This window comes from Carcharodon carcharias, chromosome 11, assembly GCF_017639515.1.
Source record: "Carcharodon carcharias isolate sCarCar2 chromosome 11, sCarCar2.pri, whole genome shotgun sequence".
Lineage (NCBI taxonomy): Eukaryota > Metazoa > Chordata > Chondrichthyes > Lamniformes > Lamnidae > Carcharodon > Carcharodon carcharias.
The window spans coordinates 50,982,425-50,999,380 of NC_054477.1; the positions used below are offsets into that span (position 1 = coordinate 50,982,425).

Genomic DNA, 16,956 nt, shown 5'->3' on the forward strand with positions numbered 1-16,956 from the left:
ATGACATACCTAAAGACAAAGCTGCTAAGTTTACAGTATACAGTGATAAAATTGAAATTCTTTATATTTTGAGAATGTGAATTGCATGGATTCTAATATTGTAAAAGTGAGATTTACCAATGAAAGCAAGCATATGAATTAAGAGACAAATCTTTTGATGTTAATCATGCAGTCACCATTCCATTACCTACAATAAATGGCTGCCAGATTAAAGTATTATGGAAAAGAGAGAGATGCTGACCTGTTAATTCTGTTCTCACTGTAATGACTGATCATGCCTAGCCAATGGTACCTTCCATAGCTGAAACAGGCTTGCCTGAAAATTGGAACATCTGTTAATTAACAATTTGACAAATAAAGCTGTCAAGTCACCATACTTAAATAACCAGGAATAAATTTATAAATTGAAATGGCTAGCATACTGCCTACAACAACAATCATTGCATTTCAACACAATTAGCACTTTCAAGCATTTTGACATATTTCTAAAAGATGCGATAATAAGGCATTATACAAATGTAAGTTTTGTCTTATATTCATAGCAGCGGAGCTACTGTGGCATTACTCACTGTAGAACAGATTATACAGTTGCATACAAATTACGTTGACTAGGAGAGCTGTGAATTTAAAACCCTAATGATAAACAACTCATACAACATTCATAAGAGGGCTTGTACAAGTTAACATTTTTAAGAAATATTCTTGAAATAAGACTTTTGTCCTGAACAAATTAGCTGATCAACATTCAATTTTATTAGTAAAACCAGTGGATGCTTTTGTGGTGGCAATTGGCAATTCTTCATCCTTGCATATTCCAACTAGGTCTTAGCGTTCATCAATCACCAGCAATCAGGCATTCATTCAAAAGTCAAAAAATGTGCACCCCATCACTGTTATACATATTTTATGAATTTTCTACCTGTCTGCCCGTAGGCTACATGTCATTCCTCAGCTCAGAGGCCTAGCAGGCGTCATGAATACTTTAATCACAGAACATGGCTCATCTTCAACATTCTGGAAGAACTTGTGCTTTTTAAAAGACACCATCCCTTAAAGGGTTAATGCAATGACTGGTTGCTGTTGTTCTGAAATGGACAGCATTTTACAAAAAAACGCTAATTAAGCAGTTTTAAAGAAGCTCTTGACCCTGGTGGACTGTTTACAAAAGGGTCACATGGTGGTTTATAGCTTTGAAAAAAACCATGCCTGGAAAACGGTGTTTAAAAGCTGGTAGACTGGCTTTGGCTTTGGAGAGTAAACAAGGAGGATCAACTGCTTGGGTAAAGATGATAACAGATCCTGGAGCTCCAGACCCAGACCAAAGGAAAAAGTGAATGGAAGTTGCTCCAAGGTTGCTGTACTTTCTGAAATCGACTGACTGCAAGTTTTCTGTGAAGTGCACCTGGAAAGTAGTGCAAGACTCATCGATTGTTTCTCAGACCAGTGCTGAGATCCAACCATATAACCCAAGGACTCCATCATCTATCCTTTTCCCTCGAACCGTTGACTTTTAACCTTTTGGCAGAATTCCTCTTTTTTTTGGTGTGTGTGCGTGTGTGTGTGTATATATGTGAGTGAGAGTTAAGGTATTTAGAAAGAGTAATTATTATACTTTAATATTTCATACTGTTTGTTAATAATCTTTTCCTTCTACTTGACAAGTCCGATCTTATAATAAACTAATAATTTTGTTATTTATTGAAAAAAAAAACCTGAGTATTGTAAGGCCATTCTGAGATTAATAGCTGGCCATATAGCAAGCTGGAGAAATCATTTAAATATATGTTGTGATCCGTGGAGTAGTGGAACTAGAGACAGTCAGTGCACTCCTCCCAACTTTGTCGTAATACAGACAAACTTCCAAACTTCGTCAAAGCTTTTAGTTACTAATAACATGGAAGCATAGAGAGCAAACTAAGCAGACTTTCCTTCTGACTTTTCTCATCCTCAATGGGAAATCATTGGGCTTTTATTCTGCACCTTTTCTGGATGTTCTAAACGCTTCCCTTTGGTGATCTCATCCACATACAGAGGTCAGCTTTTATATGTACATTGTTGACACCCAACACTACCTCCCTAGCACACCTTGACGACAATTCCACTATGCTGACAGATTGCTGGTCCAACACCTAACCTTGAATGCAACACAATTTTCTCCAGTGAAAACTGGGAAACTCACGATATTCTCTTCCCCCAAAAAATTCCACATGTTTTCTATTGGTTCCATCGACTTCCCTGGTCATTGTGTCAGGCTGAACCAGAAGGTTTGCAATTTGTGTCCTTTTAGATCTCCAAGCTAAGCTCCCAAGCTGATATATTCTCCAACACAAGGAATGCCTACTTCCAGCTCCAAAACATAACCAACATATGAAAATGAGAGTCAGGAAAAGGCTAGCTGATCCATCAATCAGTTAGCCTAACATTCGTAGTAGGGAAAATGCTAGAGTCTATTATGAAGGATGTGATAACAGGACACTTAGAAAATATCTACAGGATTAGACAAAGTCAACATGGATTTATGAAAGGGAAATCATGTTTGACAAACTTCCTGGAATTTTTTGAAGACATACTAGCAGAATAGATAAAGGAGAACAAGTGGATGTGGTGTATTTGGATTTTCAGAAAGCTCTGGATAAAGTCCCACATAAGAAGTTAGTGCAAAATTAAAGCACATGGGATTGGGAATAAGATATTGCTGTGGATTGAGAATTGGTTAACAGACAGGAAACAGAATAGGAATAAATGGGTCTTTTTTTGGACTGACAGGTGGGGGCTAGTGGGGTACTACAGGAATCAGTGCTTGGGCCCCAGCTATTCACAATATATAATCAATGATTTGGATGGGGGAACCAAATGTAACATTTCCAAATTTGCTGACACAAAACTAGGTGAAGAGGACGTTAAGAGGATTCAAGGCAATTTAGACAAGTTGAGTAAGCAGGCAAATACATGGCAGATGCAGTATAATGTGGATAAGTATGAAGTTATCCACTTTGGTAGGAAAAACAGAATAGCAGAGTATTATTTAAATAGTGATAGATTGGGAAACATTGACGTACAAAGGGATCTGGGTGTCCTTGTACACCAATCACTGAAAGCGAAGCATGCAGGTGCAGCAAACAGTTAGGAAAGCAAATGGTATGTTGACCTTCATTGCAAGAAGATTACAAGAGCACATACATATGTCCGTATAAATATATTTGCAAACAGGAACAAGGATGTCTTACTGCAACTGTACAGGGATTTGGCGAGTCCACACCTGGTGTGTTGAGTGCAGTTTTGCTCTCCTTACCCAAGAGAGGATATACTTGCCATAAAATGAGTGCAGCGAAAGTTCACCAGACTGATTCCTCGGATGGCAGGATTGTCATAGGAGGAGAGATTGGATTGAGTAGGCCTGTATTCACTGGAATTTAGAAAAATGAGTGGGGACCTCACTGAAACATATAAAATTCTGACAGACTGGATGCAGGGATGATGCTTCCTCTGGCTGGGGTGTCTAGAACAAGGGATCAGAGCCTCAGGATACAGGGTAGGCCAATTAGAACCGAGGGAGGAGAAATTTCTTCACTCAGGGTGGTGAACCGTGGAATTCTCTACCACAGACGGCTGTGGAGGCCAAGTTACTGAATATATTTAAAAAGGAAATAGATAGATTTCTAGATTCTAAAGGCATCAAGGGGTATGGGGAGACAGCGGGACTACGGCTTTGGGTTAGAGGATCAGCCATGATCATAGTGAGTGACGGAGGAGGCTCGAAAGTCCAAATGACCTGCTCCTGTTCCTATTTTCTATGTTTCAATCCTGTATTATACTTACAATGCTAGCCACGGCTAGTATAACTCTTGCCTCTCAGTCAGAAGGTTGGGTTCATGTACCACTCTAGGGCTTGAGCACAACAACCTAGGTTGACATTCCAATGTTATACTGGTGGAGGTGCCATCTTTCAGGTGAGAAGTTAAACCAAGGCCCCATCTGCCCTCTCAGGTGGATGTAAAAGATCCACAACACTATTTCAAAGAAAAGTAGGAGAGTGATTAGTAGCATCTTGACCAGTATTTGTGGCTGTGTTCAATTGTGGAGTAGAGCATATCCTACACATGCTCAGTTGTAGTCTCAGTATCAAGAGCTTCAGCTGGCAGAATCGAAATGAACAAATTGGCTTGATGTAGACTAACAATATGTTCAATTTACCCACTTTTAGATCTGTGCAGCCCTTAACCAATTGCAAATTCTTGAATCCACTCCATCCATGATTTATCAATCATTCCCTCTGCAAAGCATGCTTATGACAATCCAGTTAATGATACATATCAGGAAATTTCAGTAAATGAGATTCTCAACTTCCAATGTGGAGCACTGATTATAATATTTAGTTGAAGGTCACTTTTTGGCAAAAAAAAAATCAATTAAAAAGATTTTGAATAAAATGTTGAAGAAAAATTAATTACCCAATTTGGGACCTATAACAATGACCTTGGGATTAAGAGTGCCAATTTATATCCATTGAGCCAAACAGGCTATATAGGAACTCCTTGCACAGAATCTTAACTCACTGGGTTAAGTTTAAGGAAGCAGCAATTACATAAAATCTCACTGAGGCTGAGACTGCATCAGAGATTGGAAACTGGGATGAATTGTTGAAGGTAGATTACATTTTTCTTTCTTCATGGTTATTTGCTGCATTGAAATTACTGTGGATCACGCATGTTCCAAATTCCAAACAGTCGCGTAAGTGCTAGCAGCAGTGTGGGCTGAGTGCACATGTGCACCTGTTCCCTTCCAATTGGCAGCAGGAGTTAGTGAATATTTATTTCTCAATGGACATCACAAAAACAGACTATCTGGTCATTAGCACATCACTGTCTGTCAAAGCTAGCTGTGTGCAAGTTGGCTGCTGTGTTCCTACAACACAACAATGATTACATTTCAAAACTATTTAATTGGCTGTAAAGCACTTTGGGATGCCCTGCGGGTTGTGAAAGGCGCTATATAAATGCAAATCTTACTTTCTTTTTATGTCCGTAGAATTATAGATACTCCCTACAAAATCATCATCTCTGCTCCACAGCCAGGTGGAGCCAGCAATCTCCTAGGTAAGATAATGTAAGGGAAGGGGAAGAGGGAGCATTAGAAGTTTCCTCTGTTATGAAGATGTAATTTCATGATTCCTATGTTTTAGGAATATAACTTTTATTTTGGGAATTGAAATTTTTAAATGTAAGCAATGAAAACTTCCAGGTTGAGAAGGTTTAAATAATTGCCTAAAGTAATGAAAGGGTAGCCTATGTTTATTTAATAAGGTCAGAGTTAGAAGTGGAAAACACTAAACAATAGCTGACCCTTTCTGAGTCTTGGTGGAGACAAGAGGTCTACAGCCGTAGATCAATCTAAGCCAGCAAATAAGAAACGTAAAGATAAATATGACTCCGTTCATTGGGCTTGGATTGTCAGGAACCTGGAGCAGCATGTGGCCAACACAATGGAATTTACAAATCTCTGCATTTAAGGAATTCAGTGGAGACTGTAAGCAAGCTTGTCTATCTAATATTTATATTATTTTTAGCAAATACTCAGAAATTGCTAAAGATTGAATACTACTTGATTCCTAATCTGCACGCAGCTCTAGAAGTCTGCATGTCTGGTCTGAAAATATTGTACATAAACAATAAGGCTAAATGTAGAAGATAAAATTAGTACAATAGTAAAAGCAATCTCTGTTTTCTTAACTTTAAAAGCTGGGTGATTGATTTCTACAAAAAGAATGAATGAGACTTTAGATCATTTGAACATGCAGGACAAGTGTTTATTTGCTCTTAAGATAGACGTTAACAGGTCACAATAACAGGAAGTCAGCTGGCATTTTCAACTGTAAAATAATCAGTCTGTTAAAAGCACTTTTAAAAATAAAGTACCACACTTTAAAACTAGTGTCTATCCTATATTAATGTAGCATTAGATTTAATTGTTTATTTGGTAAATCTTGAGGACTAAAACTCCAAGATGAATAGTACAAAAGTATTAATTTTAGTTAATTCTATATCCCCTACACCAAGGTTTATTTCTGAATCAGTGAGCTGAACCTTGTATCTTGACAGTGCCCAAAGCATTGCTTCTTTAAAACAAAGGCTTTAAACGTATGATTATAAGTGTCTTATTTCAGACACATAGCTTGTACCACATGTAAAGAAACTTACCTAAATGTTTTAAATATCTATAGCTGATTTCAAAAAGAAACAGGTTCTGTAAAAATAGTGGACACTCTGGATTCTCTTGAAATCAATTGCTACCAAGTAGTATAACAAGAAATGGCTCCTTTCCTCAATATAAAGGAAATCAAGTTTTATGCTTTAAATAGCTTATACGTCCTGTGCACATGACAGCCTACAGTTGCCAAAGGACCTTGTCAAAAGATACTTTTTTCCCCTGGTATACAACAGTAAAATGCAGTGCATAATTTGCTAACTGGCTTTTACCCAGAACTCAATGTTATGATTTCTATGCCTTAGATATGATTACGAACCATGAGATGGGTATATCACAAATCAACACACATCTGCATGCAATTTTTGAGTTCAACATGAAGGATATCAGGGCTGAGGAATGGCACATTTTCCACTCGCTACAAAATCAAAATAAAGCAAAGGTCAAATATGAAATGAAGTGCTATAATCCCTACCACAGAAAATGTCAGTATAATCCTTTAAACTGCACCAGCCTCCATGCCACCCAATTATATATAACTGCAGCCTACACCTAAATAAAACAAACACTTAAGTACTCTGAAGCCAACTGCATATAGTTGCCAAACAATCTAATGCCACAGCGTACGATATGGAATTGTAATTGAGCTCTTAAAGTTATTACTGTTCCCAATCAGTACAAAGTAGTACCATGTTACAGGGAAGTTTGCACTATTGTCGAATGCCCACGAGCAGCTCTGTTGAAATGGTGAAAAGATAATCTTACTTAGCGCTTTTATGGCCTCTAGAGAAGCAGAATATCTCATCTGAAGTATCAATTTCCTTTTACCTCTGGAAGAGTCCAAGGACCATCAGCAACAAATACTGTCAACTCTGTCAACCAGCTTTTTTAGTGGCAGGCTGCCTCAGCAGAAGAAAAATGCAGCTTTATTATTTTCAGACAACTGCATGTGCATAAACGTAATGACTAAATTTAAATCAAATTTTAAGGCGTCAATCTGGTTTTGCACTTGCACTTAGAGTTCATCGATTAGATTCACTTCTTTAAGATCAAAGAGTGGCGAAAAGTTCTTGTTAAAATGTACGAAGATCATGCAATATTCTCCATGTCACTGTGACTCTACCATGCTGGAAACAATGCAAGAAGGTTCAACACTACATTGTGTTATGTGGTTCTTCCAGTAGTGATATTAACATTAAATCACACCAAATAGTGGGCCATGAGCTACACCAGGATTTCAAAATGTAAGTTGAAAAAAGAGGTTTGTAAAGATAATTATCTGCTAAAGGGCAGTATAATGTAACTGACCATTTAATGGTGGCAGCCTTGTCTTATAAGGTACTAGTTTGCATCGTGGGGTGGTCAATTCTGCAATAAGCATCAGCTGGCATGTCTCAGGAGCCCCACTATGGCACAGCAGTCTCTAACACATGCTGCAAACGAAGACAATGGGCTGAGAAGGTGCACGGTTCAGTTTACTCTGGGCCATCTTGCCGGCCAGCTGAGCTTTTCATTTATGCTCGTCTCTTCCTATGCCCTTCCAGTCAGCCTCCAGAGGTTGCAGCCTTCAGCGATGTCTCTCAGTTGTCAGTGTCAATTTCCACCATCTTCATATCCCACTTACAGATGTCCTTGTGGCGCAGATATGGATGGCCAGGAGATCGTGACTGTACATAAGGTCTTTGAGTATATGGCCATGATTCATTCGATGAACCAGCACAGTGGCTTAGCAATGAGTGTATGCTGATGGAATTAGCATGTTCCAGAACCTCCGAGTTCATGGCCTTGTCCTGCCAAAAGATGCCAAGGTTATGTCTGAGACAGTGAAGGTGAAAACTGTTCAGCCTTTTCTCTTGCCTAGCATATGTTGCTCACATCTCACCATTGTAACGGAGTGCACTGAAGGCACAGACTTGGTAGAATCGCAGTTTAGTGTTCTCAGTTTGCTGTTGTTCCACACTTTCTTAGTCGGATTGGACATGGACAGCTGCAGTGATTGCAACGTGTGAGTTGATTTCGGCATCAAGTGTCAGATTGCTGGCGATTGTGGAGCTTAGATGTGAAACGATAAACAACCCCGTGTCACATTATCAATGCTGATAGATGGTGGCATGGCAACATCCTGACCATAACATTTATCTCCCTGACGTTGATGATCATTTACAAATAAGATTTACAGAAAACAAGAAATTTATCAGGCAACACTGGATTTAGTTCAGTTCAAACTGTCCTTGGATTAATTTTTTCCAAAATATTTCAAGACTAGCATCCATTGAGCCATATCCCAGCAGAATGTAAATACCTGTATCAAAGGAGAGTCCAGAAATATTGCTTAAAAAGAGGAAAAACAAATAATAATAATAATGGGCTGTGTTTGCTGAGAAAATAACGGTGCATGAACAACCTATGCCTTGTATTTGTTCATAACACGTGGACATCATTGGCAAGGGCAACATTTATTGTCCATCCCTATTTGTTCTTGAGATGGTGAGCTGCTTCTCGCTGCAGTCCGCATGGGAAACATACTCCACAGCACAGCTAGGTGGGAAATTCTAAGATTTTGACCCACTACTGAGACATCTCTGTAAGACAGTCAGGACTGGGAACTAAATATAACAAGTTATAAGGTCTACAGGGAAGATAGAGAAATGGTAAAGACAGAGGTGTACTTTAGCAATGAAGTGATTTCATCCTTCCATGATTAGATAGGATATAACAAGGTAATCAGGCAGTCAATACTTTACGGATAAAATTAAGAAATAGAGAAGGATTTCATACTGTAGTGGGAGTTGCATAGAGGCTCGCTGGTAGCAGCCCTGAAGTGCAGAAGTGCAGAAATTAGACAAGCATGGAGTAAAGGCAGTGTGATCTTAATGGCTCGGGCGGGGGGGGGGGGGGGGGGGGGGGGGGGGGGGATTTTAAATTTCATATACATTGGAATAATTAGGCTAGCACACAACAGAAAAAGTAGCACATTTCTTGAGTATGTCTGGGGTCATTTTCTGCAGCAATGGGCAGAATCTTGCCCTTGTTGGGCAAGCTTGACTGCTGCCCACGATCGAGGCCGGAAGGCAATTTTATGCTGGTGGGCCAATTAAGGCCTGCCCAGCACTAAACGTGAGCAGCAGCACTCAGTGCTACCTGTGCAGGCTGGGGGAGGAGGGCAAGTGGGGCGAGCACGAACTTCGCGCATGCGCGCTTCAGAATCTCCGAGGCACAGAGCTGCCGCAGGGAAATGAAGATTTTATTTTAAATAAATAATGACAAAGTTATAAAACTTGTCCCCTCATGTGACTTTGTCACGAGACAAAACATGTTATTAATTAAATTTTTTTAATTTTATTTTATTTTTATTTGCTCATCCTGCTGTGGATGAGGTTTCCTAAAAAGTGCAAAGGCTGTTTGGCCTTTTCACCTGCCCGACAACCATAAGGCTCGACAGGTAGAGAAAAATGTCAGTCAATTGATACTTTAATGGCCTTAATAGGCTTTTTCATTGTTGGTGGGCACGCTGCCGATTCCCATGCACGCCGACGAAACTATCATGCGACTGCGCATTGACGTCAGGAAGCTTGCCCAACATCAACGCGTGTCATTTTACACTCGAGCGGGTCAGGCGCACATGCGCCCGCTGAGCTAAATATTTTGCCCAATATGGTCGAAAACCAACAAAGAAGCAGGCCAAATTAAATTTAGTAATGAGAAATGAGCCAGATTTAGTTAAGTGAATATTTATCTATCAGCGATCATCATATGATCAATCTTGACAGTGTTCGAAAGGGAAAATGTGAAGTGGCTACGAAGATTCTAGATTTAGGTGAGGGTGACTTCAATGTGTTGAGATGGACTGTTTACTGTAAACAGAGAAAATCTGTTAATTGATAAAAAGATCAGTATTCAAAAACCAGAACCAGTTTATACCCTTAAGGGGCAAAAGGTCTACTTGCCAAAAAAAGCAATGGATGGCTAAAGCGATAAGAGATAACATACAGCTAAAGGATAAAGCATAGAAATGTAAAAAATGTTTTTATTCTTTTCACAGGATGTGGGTATCACTGGCTAGAACAGTATTTTTATTGCCCGTCTCTAACTGCCCTTGAGAAGGTGGTGGTGAACCACCTTCTTGAACTGCTGCAGTCCATGTAGTCCCACAGTGCTGTTCAGGAGGGAGATCCAGGAATCTGACCCAGCGACAATGAAGGAATGCTGATAAAGTTCCAAGTCATGGTGGTGTGTTGCTTGGAGAGGAACTTGCAGATGGTGGTATTCCCATGTGTCTGCTGCCGTTGTCCTTCTAGGTGGTAGAGATCGAAGGTTTTGGAGGTGCTGTTGAAGGAGCCCTGGTGAGTTGCTGCAATGCATCTTGTGGATGGTACACATGCTGCCACTTTGCATCAGTGGTGGAAGGAGTGGATGTTGAAGGTGGTGGATGGGGTGTCAGTCAAGTGGGCTGCCTTATCCTAGATGATGCTAAGCTTCTTGAGGCTTGCACTCATCCAGACAAGTGGAGAGTATTCCATCACACTCCTAACTTGTACTTGCTGATGGCTTTGGGGAGTCAGGAGGCAAGTTGTTCTTCCCAGCCTCTGAACTGCTCTTGTAGCCACAGTATTTATATGGCTGGTCCAGTTCAGTTTCTGCAAAATTGCAGCAAAGTGGAACAAAACAGACAATAAAAGGCATAAAAAGATTGATGAAAAGAAACTTGCAACGAAATCAAAATGAACAAAAAATTTTAAAACTATATTTGGAAAAAGAAAATGTTCAGGAGCAATGTGGGCCTCTTGAAAATTTGATAACAATGATAATGTTGATGAAAATATGAAATTATGGACCTGTTGAGTAAATACTTTGCATCAGTATTTGCAGTAGAGAAAGAAGTTTGCATGCCAGGCATTCCGAAAAATTAATATTGAATTAGGGACCAAATCTTCCACTTGGCTCAGGGAAATCTGATCTGCACACTTTTACAGCCTGTAAACTGCACACCCGACCCACGTGTGACTTCACAAGCCATTTTTGTCTTTTCGCACTGGGGTCAGGTTCACTATGTAGTTTGTGAACCATACTGAAGTGCGTGAGGAGCGTAGGTGCGGAGGCGGGCCAGTTAGAAGGCCCGCCTCAGTTCTCCAGAATATCCCAGCACATATTTAAATAGCAAAAGCACTCGACAAATATTGTGTTTGTCTTCACTATTGAAGGCACAAGTTTCAGATCAGAAATAGAAAGTAACCTAGGGGCTAAAAGAAAAGTGAGGAAATTAGGGAAATTAGTATCACCAGAGAAAAAGTATTGGAGAAATTCAAGGAATTAAAATCCAACAAATCCCCAGGACCTGATAGCCTACAACCTAGGGTCCAAAAAGAGATAGCTGTATAGATACTGGATGTGCTAGCTATGATTTTCCAAAATTCCTTTGATTCCAGAACTCTACCATTAGATTGGGAGTTGGCAAATGTTTCACTGCTTTTCAAGAAAGGATGGAGACAAAAAACAGTGAACTACAGGCCAGTTAGCCTAATATCAGTTGTTGGAAAAATGTTGTAAGGGAGTCTCAACAATACACTTGGAAAAGCATAGTATAATTAGAACAAGTCACCATGGTTTTACTTAAGGGAAATCCTGTTTGACAAATCTATTAAATATTTCTGAGAATGTAACGAGTAGGATAGATAAAGGGGAACGAGTATATATGCATTTCCAAAAGGCATTCGATAAGGCACCACACAACTGGTTATAGACAAGATAAGGGCTCATGGAATTGGGGATAATATAGGGATATAGGGCGGAATTTTATGCCAGCGGGATTTTACAGTCCCACCTAAGTCAATGGAGATTAGAATGGCTCACTACATTTTACAGCCACATTCCCACCACAATGGGTCTGTAAAATTCCAGCTATAGGCAGGTTAAAGTGAATGGATAACAAGATGGCAGATGGAGTACAATGAAAGGAAGTGTGAAGTTATTCACTTTGGTCGTAAGAATAGAAAAGCAGAATATTTTTAAAAAGGTATCCACCCAAGAGAATGAGGATGAAGGTATGGAACTCGGGGAGAGAGACTGTGAAGTTCTTGAGCAAATTGATATAGGGAGTGACAGGTTTAAAAGTGAACAAATCTGAGGGACAGAATCTATCTCCACTTGGAGAGGCAAGGTTTGATCAGGGATAGTCAGCATGGCTTTGTCAGAGGGAGGTCATGCCTAACAAATTTGATTGCATTTTTTGAGCAGGTGACCAGGTGTGTAGATGAGGGTAGTGCAGTTGATGTAGTTTATATGGATTTCAGCAAAGCCTTTGACAAGGTCCCACATGGGAGACTTATAAAGAAGACAAATGCACATGGGATACAGGGTAATTTGATAAGGTGGATTCAAAATTGGCTTAGTTGTAGGAGAGAGAGGGTGATGACAGAGGAATGCTTTAGTGACTGGAAGCCATTGTCCAGTGGTGTACCACAGGGATCTGTGCTGGGTCCCCTATTATTTGTCATTTATATAAGCGACATAGATGACGACGTGGCGGGTAGGATTAGTAAGTTTGCGGATGACACAAAGATTGGCCGGGTAATTAACAGTGAGGTTGAGTGTCTTGGGCTACAGGAAGATATAGACGGGATGGTCAAATGGGCAGATAAGTGGCAGATGCAATTTAACCCTGAAAAGAGAGAGGAAGGAATAATTTGACAAGGAAGTATTCAATGAACGGCATGACACGAGAAAGTTCTGAGAAACAAAGGGACCTTGGTGTGTGTGTCCATAGATCTCTGAAGGCAGAGGGGCATGTTAGTGGGGTGGTGAAAAAGATATATGGGACACTTGCCTTTATCAATCGAGGCATAGATTACAAAAGTAGGGAGATCATGTTGGAAATGTATAGAGCCTTGGTGAGGCCACAACTGGAGTACTGTATGGAGTTCTGGTCGCCACATTATAGAAAGGATGTGATTGCACTGGATGCAATGCAGAGGAGATTCACCAGGATGTTGCCTGGGATGAAACATTTAAGTTATGAAGAGAGGTTGGATAGACTTGGGTTGTTTTCGTTGCAGCAGAGAAGACTGAGGGGCGACCTGATTGAGGTGTACAAGATTATGAGGGGCATGGACGGGGTGGATAGGGAGCAGCTGTTCCCCTTAGTTGAAGGGTCAGTCACGAGAAGACATAAGTTCGAGGTGCCCATGCCCCCTCAGAACATCCAAGCCACCCATGCACCCTATGTATCCTCCATGCCCCCTCAGGTTAGCCACGCCATTTCTATGCCCATGTATCCTCAATGCACCCTCAGATCACCCATGTCACCGCTTTTTTAAATTCTTTCACAGGAGGTTTGGGGGGGTGGTATGTGAGGAAAGACCTTTTTAACCAGAGGGCGGTGATGGTCTGGAATGCGCTGCCTGGGAGGATGGTGGAGGCAGGTTGCCTCACATCCTTTAAAAAGTACCTGGATGAGCACTTGGCACGTCATAACTTTCAAGGCTATGGGCCAAGTGCTGGTAAATGGGATTAGGTAGGTAGGTCAGGTGTTTCTCACGTGTCGGACCTAAGGGCCTCTCTGCACCGTGTGATCCGTATGAAATTTGTAAGTGTTAATGTTCAAAGAGACTTGGGTGTGCTCGTACGCAGAAAGTTAACATGCAGGTGCGGCAAACATTTTGAAGGCGAATGGCATGTTGGCCTTTACTGCAAGGGGATTGGAGTACAAGAATAAGGTAGTCTTGCTATAATTGTTCAGGGTTCTGGTAAGACCACATCTGGAGTAGTGTGTGCAGTTTTGGTCTCCACATTTAAGACAAGATACACTTGCACTGGAGGCAGTACAGTGAAGGTTCACTGAATTGGTCCCTAGGATGAGGCTGTTGTCCTGTGATGAGAGAATAAGTAAATTGGGCTTATATTCTCTGGAGTTTAGAAGAATGAGAGGCAATCTCATAGAAACCATAGAAAGATTCTGAAGGGGCTTCATAGGGTAGACGCTGAGAGATTGTTTCTGTTGATCGGGAAACCTAGAACATGGGGGCACAGTCTCAAGATAAGGGGCCAATCATTTAGGACTGAGATAAGGAGAAATTACTTCACTCAAAGTGTTGTGAATCTTTGGAATTCTCAACCCCAAAGGGCTCTGGATGCTCCATCATTGAATACATTTTAAGGCTGGGATAGACAGATTTTTGGTGTCAGGGAATTAAGGGATATGGGGAACGGGCAGAAAATGGAGTTGAAGCCCAAGATCAACTATGATCGTATTGAATGGTGGAGCAGGCTTGATGGGCCACAAGGTGTACTCCTGTTCCTATTTCTTGTGTTATCCTAGTGTTTAAGGCTCCCTAAATCACACCCCTCAAGCCCATGCCCCCTCAGAACATCCCATGCACCCTATGTATCCTCCATGCCCCCTCAGGTTAGCCACGCCATTTCTATGCCCATGTATCCTCAATGCACCCTCAGATCACCCATGTCACCGCTTTTTTAAATTCTTTCACAGGACTTGGGCGACAATGTAATGTAGCTACACCCACAGTGCTGTTTGGGAGGGTATTCCAGGATTTTGACCCAGCAACAGTAAAGGAACGACGATATAGTTCCAAGTCAGGATGGTGTGTGGCTTGCAAAGGGAACTTCCAGGTGATGGTGTTCCCATGCATCTGCCACCCTTGTCCTTCTAGGCAGTAGAGGTCACAGGTTAGAAGGTGCTGACGAAGAAGCCTTAGCGAGTTGTTGTCGTGCATCTTGTGGATGGTACTCACTGCTGCTACTGTGCATCGTTGGTGGAGGGGGTGAATGTTGGAGGTGGTGGTTAAGGTGTCAATCAAGTGGGCTGCTTTGTCCTCAATGGTGTCAAGTTTCTTGTTGAGCCCCCATGTATCCTCTATGTTCCCTCAAATCACCCATGCCACCTTTATGCGCCCCCATTTATCCTCCCTTTTTACTCACACAGTATGCACTATGATATTTCATGGAATCTGAGATCAATGGAAAATATTTTACATTCCTTGGGGAAAAACTAAACCTCTCACCATCTAAAAGCCTTCATGTCACTGACACTGAAAAAAATGCATTCTGGCATGTGAAAAAAAACCTTGTAATACTTGTAATCCTAGTAGCTTGTCTCAACAAACCATAAACTACAAAGGGACAGTCTTATATTACAACTTCTTGAAATTACCATTCACTCTCAGACATATGGGACACCTACTGTACGGAAACCCATTGGCAACTGAAATTCAGCCAAGCATTGATAATGGCTTCAGCTCTCCAAACATTAAACCTTTCTCTTGGAAGGAAAGAGAAGGTGCTCATTTCAATTTTAAAGCAGTCAATCAATGTAAGGGAGTAGGTGGTTAGACATATTTTAAGTGGAGAATTACATGTTTCAAAACCAGAATGTAAGGTGGTTATTTTTTTTCAAGTGGAGATTTCTTCTCCCCCAAGTGTCAAAGCCAGGATGTAAGGGAATAGATGATTATATTTCTTTTCAAGTGTTAAAACCAAATTTTCTTTTAAATCAGCCAGTAGAAAAGGTGACAACATGGGTTGACAGGGCATTTTGTAACATTTTTCACTGCATTATAGTGCTTTCCCCATTGGAAAAGCACTGTAACACACATGATCAAATACAAAAGGTTGCTCAATGTAAAGGTCATCCTACCTTTTAAAGGACAGATCCTTCTGATTAATCACTGCATTAAAAACACATCCACATTACAACACAGCACCTAATAGTGACATTTGAAGATGTGAAATCACTTTACACTTACCTTTCAGAGTGTTCAGAATGTTCCAGGCTCCTCAGCAGACTTTCTATTTTTCCCATAAACTCTCAGGCCTGGTATGTTTTTAAGTGGGCTTCTAAAACCACGAACCACCAGACTAAAATGGTGTGTGGGAGGAAATCCAATTTTGGTCCCCGATTTAAAATAGGGAACACAACCTCAGCGGGGGCAAGTGTGCATTTTGCACTTTGGCATTCCTGACCCACAAAAAGGCCAGAGAAAACTGGCGCAAGGTCAGGAATATGAAGGGAAATTGGATTTCCTCCAAAGAAAAACTGTGGTAATTTGCACCTCCATACCCAGATGAAAATGTGGCCCAGAGGCTCATAAAACTAACAAAGTAACAACAATAAAGAAAATAATGGCACCAAAGAATGATAAATCCCCAGGATCAAATGGTTTCCAGAAATTCATTTAATTGGTCACCATTCATGACTGGATGAAATTGCAAGCCTTTGAACTGATATATTGGTTGTAAGATCTCTCATTGCTCCACACGTGCCAAACACCAGAAGACTCATGTAGCCGTGCTGTAGCTTTACCACATTGGCACCTCATTTCAAGGTACAACTGGTTTTACTTCTGACATGCTCCTCTATACTCCTCATTGAACTAGGGTTGATCTCCTGTCACTGAATGGTAACGGTAGATGAGAAATATGCTAGGCCAGGAGGTTAGATTGCGGTGGAATACAATTTTGCAGTTGTTGATGGTCCGCAGTGCCTCATGGATGCCTATTTACAAGCTGCTTGATCTGTTCTGAATCTATCCCATTTAATACTGGGGTGGTTAGTTCCACACAGCATGATGGAGGGTGTCTTCAGTGTGCATATGGGACTCGATCTCAAGAGGCTGTTCAACGGTCACTCCTAACAATACTGTCATGAACAGATGCATCTGTATAGGTAGAGTGGAGAGGATGAGATCCAAGTTTCTGGCCAATGATAACCCTCATGGTGTTGATAGTGGGGGATTCAGT

General features: G+C 40.9%; 1 protein-coding gene across 4 annotated transcripts in view; it reads right to left on the reverse strand.

The window, feature by feature from the left end:
• wasf3b (WASP family member 3b) overlaps positions 1-16,956 on the reverse strand; it is a 131,264-nt gene that overhangs the window by 88,940 nt on the left and 25,368 nt on the right. For 3 of the 4 annotated variants that reach the window (XM_041200029.1, XM_041200027.1, XM_041200030.1), the window contains exon 2: positions 242-316. The gene's annotated coding sequence lies outside the window, so the exon portion shown is untranslated. Of the gene's footprint in view, positions 1-241; positions 317-3,819; positions 4,114-16,956 lie in introns of those variants that run through there. The other variant, XM_041200028.1, reaches the window with a different exon arrangement.